Here is a 5,619-nt window from a genome sequence, read left to right as displayed (position 1 = left end):
CGTTTAGCATTAGCCAGCACTTTTAAATTTGCCAAGATGTCAGGCGCTCTGGCTCCCGGTAAACATTTGACTATGGTGGCTGGTGTCTCTATATTCACGTTCCGTACAATAGAATCGCCGATAACTAGAGCACTTTCATCAGGTTTCTCAGTGGGTGTATCACTGAGTGGGGAGAACCTGTTTAATGTTTGGATCGGAACAGAAGAGCGGTGTTTTGACCCACGACTACGCTGCCTCACCGTCACCCAGTTGCCCTGCTGCAGGGGCTCTGCTGGAACCGGACAATGTACAGGAATCCCTGAGCTAGACGCATCCAAAGCCGTATCTAGAGCCCTAGCATTCTTACTGTCCTCAATTAAAGTTTGGATGCGTGTCTCTAATTCTGAAATCTTCTCTGTCAGCCTAACTATTTCCCTGCATTTATCACATGTGAATCCCTCATCAGCGACAGAGATAGATAAACTGTACATGTGAACGATACAACAGAACGCTCCACAACCTGTTATGTACACTACCCCCAGAAGGGAAACGGCGTTGGCCTGAGTACTTGCCATAGATGGTCCATGCATATTATGTGACGCCACATGCTACCACCAGTTTTTCCCATTATCTTCTTTTTGGGGTACAGCCACATCTGCCCATTGATGCATTGCTGGGTGGTGAAGAAGTCTCTGTGGGGAAGCAAGACTGGTTATCTGTTCATCAGGAGAGGCTGAGATATGCCCATGAGAAAGCTGGGGAGTACTCAGAGGAAAAAGCTCTAGAGAGAGTGACTCGGTTGAATGAGAAGGCATTTTGTCCCCAGGTCGGTGTGAGCGAGTTGGTGTATTTGCGTCAGAGGTTTCCAGGCAGGAACAAGATTCAAGATGTCTGGAGCCCAATCGTGTACGGAGTAGTGGAAATAATAGGCACGACTTACACTGTGGAACCTTTAAAGGGAGGGCCCTCACCGGTCAGAGTTGCGTCCAGGTTCCCTACTCCTAGGCCTAGGAGTAGGGACAGATCTCAGCCAGATACACAGCAGGTTACCATGGTTGAGAATGCCAGATTTTGTGGTAGTAGAGGAGGTGGTGCAACCTTCTGTAATAGTGACAGCCAACATTCAAGTTAACTCAGAGGCACCCGGTACTTTGGAGTCAGATGACAGCTCTGAAGGTAACCAAGTACCAGTATCATCTGACACTGGTAGAGATTTTGCAGAATCTGATGGTGTGGCCTTAAATGCAGAGGTTGCAGATGAGGTTGTTCAGTCTTGGGGTTTTGAAACTGTAGAAATGTGTGACAGAGTTCAGAGAGAAGTACCAGTTCCAGCTGTGTGCAGAAGTAAGCGTGCAACTGCTGGTGTTCAAACAAATCCTTTCCATGCACCTAGGTCTGCTTGTAATGCAGTGAGTGTCAGCACAGATATGGTGTCACAAGTACTGACCAGTATTGGCACTGCGTTGTTTGAGAAGGCGTTACGAGGTGCCATGAATACTGAATTTATAATTGAGTGAGTCATCGGGGACGCTGACCTATTGCAGGGGGGAATGTAACAGAGTGGTAAAAAGTATAGTAGTTTATTTCTCCCTTTGCATCGTTAAACTTATTTTATTTTTATTTTCTGTTTTCTGTAAATTACCAAGTCAGAAGAAACAGTGAATACCTGCATTTTTCCTTGAGTCGTCAGTAGGTGGTGCTGTGTGCATTATGCATGGGAAATGCGCATGTGCTGTTTTCAGACCTTTTTGGGTGATGCTCAGGGAGCAACGTTGGGGAGATGCGCACTCTCTGTAATCAGTGACATATTTAAGACCATCCAAGGGTAAATATATTCTTTTTTTTCTAATCTTCCTCTTAAATATAATTTCTGGATATATATTTTGTTGTGCGGTTTCTAAGGGTTTTTTAATGCCATTTAACGTTGTATTGTGTACGATGGTATGACGTCACACCATGCCGTGTTGGTCTGTTCAACTGTGGTTTTACAGAATGTCTTACACTTTTACGTTGTGCAAATGTTTCATGTGTTTGATGTTTTATCTGATTATTTATAGTGTACATCGTTTTTTGAGGATTTCAGCCCTCATAAAGTGAATGTGAGGTGTAAAATAGGAGCTCATAATGTTGTGAGTGTTATCTTTTTATTCTTCACAAATGATATGTAAGTGGGTAATATTTCCATGTTCTTATTATGCTTTGTTTCTTTTGTATAGAGTTCCCACTGCCGTATTGTGCCGTGTAATACCGCATGTGTTTTTAGTGTGGTAGTTTCTCTGTAGCGTCTCACAACATTTTGTTGTTGTGGTATTCCTTTTGTATTTCATTATTTACCTTTTGTATTTTTGTGTTGTGGTTGTATTATTGTTGGGCCTTGTTTGCGATGGTTAAGAGTTTGTTTTTGCTTACAGCAGCTGGACTCTGAAACAAAAGCCGTAGAACATCAGGAATAATTATACACTGAGAAATATAGAACAGTGAGATTTAAATTGCATTCCCAGCTCTTTGTATCTTTGGGAGGAAAACAGACTTCACTTTGATCAGATTAGAAATCATAGCATTTCTCTTTGGAGTGTTACAAGCTCTTGGTGCTTAGAGAAGATCTGTAAAGTTGCAAAGACTAAAGTCTCAAAGCCAAAGAGATATTCTTTATAAAAGTTACAACTTGTCCACGCCCTCCTAAAATGCCTCGTTTAAACACGCCCTCACATCTACCTCACAATGTGGAAAGATTTGCATAACGCCAGAGGAGGCGTACCTTTTATGCTTGCTGTTGCCACAGACGCCATGTTGTGGAGTAGCTGTTTGTTTCATTGTGAAAGCGAAACTACTTTGTTTGGCCTTCCAAAAGAGGACAATATCTGCCTAGAGTTGATCCGTGCTGGTCACTATGGAAATACATCAACTTCACGCTGTAGATTGCCGGATTGGCTTTCACCTTGGACAAAGTAGAGTCCAGCCCGGGGTCGTCACGTGGTTGCTGCAAGCCTCCGGCCGCTCCTTCGTTGAATCTGCCTGCTGCGCCGTTCTCAAGACCGCCGCCTGTTCCTCAACCCAGAGCGCATTTGACCCCCAAAAGCCTGGTTCGTTTGACTAGTGTGATGGCTCCGTTTAGTGGTGCCTGGCACGGTTGGAAGAGGTGGGCAAAAGTGCGGTCCAGTTTTATATAGATCAGTGAGTGTGAGTGCTAACCGCCCCCGGAGTGCAGATCTTCTGATACATGCTACATGATTGCGGAAATATTTCTGAGTGGCAAAAGCGATAGATCTAAAGCAATATATTGTGAGATGGATGTTACCGCATCACATACGACTCAAAATAATAATACAAAGTTCACAAAATGTTTCACTCCACTGTGTTGAGCGAGAGCGCTTCTCTGCTGTCTTTGCGTGCTATTGGAAACTTCCTATTTCCAACTTCCAATGTTGCTTGTTGCTCTATGTTAGAAATAACAGTAGACTGTGGTTTGTGAATGCTGATGCTTAGCCTAAATAATTTTGATAGGTTGCATCCCCTCCTGTGACCCATGATTTGTCTTTGAATATTCAGAGCCAGTGATCAACGGACTTTCATAATAAAAAAAACTTCATTAACGCACGATAAAATAATTGTTGCCGTTAATCAATTAATGCATTAACGTGTTAACTTTCCCAGCTCTAATATAATTATTGACATAGACCAGAAAATTGTACTGCATTGATTTAATTGATTTTGAGTTAAAAACCTAAGACTAGTTCATAAAGTAGATTTTTTATATAATCTCTAACATTTAAAGAACCATTTGCAGTGGTCATATAGGCAAAGTTTTTAAGAATGAGGAGATATATCGAACAATGTGAAGATCTAGTGTATGTGTGAATATGTAAACATTTTCTGAAATTTGAAGTAATTTACCATATATATATATATATATATATATATATATATATATATATATATATATATATATATATATATATATATATATAGTGTTTTTGAAACTTTATAGCGTCACCCGTGGTCCGATCTCCATAAAAAATTGCATGTTTGTTTAGAATCACCTATTGAGAATCACCTACTTTAGTGAAGTTTTGAGTTTTCGTTTAGGCTTTATAGGTGTTTGGGTATATTTGGATGTGCCTCTTTTCTAAACGCATTAAAGTTCAACTATTTTTTTTTTTTCATCATTATTGACCAAAAGAATCCAGAAAAATTGTAAAGCAGTGTATTTTTTTTTTTTTTTTTTACAAAATCTCTATTTTGGTTGACAGCTGTTAATGCAAAATTACCATTTTAGATTGACAAACTGTATTGTATACGATTTCTATTTAAATTGAAAGTCTACGCTACCCACTACGATTTTCAAAGCACAATGCAATACTTTGACATTTCATTCAGCAGCGCTAAACCCGGAAGCACATATACCTACTTGCTGGCAACATGCCAAAATAAATGCTTGCTGATTTTCAGTTTGAAAATGATGAAAGTTCAAATCTAAAATTATAATAATACAAATATTAAAATTTCTTCTTTTAAGTTTACTATAAAATAACTGCATTTGTATTTAATTAAAATAATATAGTAACAAACTTTGTTTAGTTTATTATTTTATATATAAAAAAAGAAAAAACTAAATAAATTGCAATAAGTCACTATTATTATTTTTTTATATATAGTAATATTTGATAGGTCACACTGTGTGCTGTGTGAGGACGAAACCAAATGTGTGTGTGTGTGTGTGTGTGAGGACCCCCCCCCCCCCAAATGTCCATCAAACACAAGAGTTGGCAACATTTTTAGAAATGTTTTTATTTGAAATGCAAGATCAATTCACAAGCAGGTATACTTGAGTTCAGGGCTTAGACTTTAGTCTTGTAAAAGTTGTTTATGACTTCCAAGAACAGTTTCATGAATTCAGGAATTCTGTTTTGGACAAAATACTGCATTATCACTGACCAGATAATAACAGAATAACAATCTTAGCTTTGAAATTTGCTTTCTGTCACCAGCAGTACCGGCATTAAAAGGTAAACCACACAGGACGTATACAAACTTTCCACAAAGAAGTTAGTGCAATATTTATCACATCTCCATTCAAAAAGATGCTCTAAAGATAGAAATGACAGTACCATCTGTGATGGGCACAGATAGTTCACATAGTGCATTTAGTTTGTAAACAACTGCCGAGACAAATAAAAAAAAAAGCAAATACGGACCAAGATTATAAGTGCACCATTTTGTAGATGTTGCAGATGCGATTTTTAAATGATTGACGACAACCTGCCTAATTTCAGTCATATCAATTATGTTAACGGAAATGTTGTTGCACAAATAGACATTTCATTCAGGTTGAGAACATTTTTCTTATTATTTATGTTCATCAGATGACTATTACCAGAGAACTACTAATTTACTCTCTTTAAACGTTTACTTTCATTTAGTGACTGTTCAGCTATTTTATAATTGTCTTACCAAACTAATAAGAACTGTTTGCCAGCAAAGGCTTTTGAAGCAAATAATGTTTTAGTTAGCTATGACTCAATACACCATGCTAATGTCTGGAAAATACATTTTGAACCATCTCAGGAGCAGTGAGAGCTCTTGCCCCCTGATAGCAAAAGGGAAGAGAGATTGGGGATTTTATTTTATTTGGTTGGTTGG

The sequence above is a fragment of the Carassius gibelio genome, chromosome A7, assembly GCF_023724105.1.
Source record: "Carassius gibelio isolate Cgi1373 ecotype wild population from Czech Republic chromosome A7, carGib1.2-hapl.c, whole genome shotgun sequence".
Taxonomy (NCBI): domain Eukaryota; kingdom Metazoa; phylum Chordata; class Actinopteri; order Cypriniformes; family Cyprinidae; genus Carassius; species Carassius gibelio.
This window is presented reverse-complemented; position numbering follows the sequence as displayed.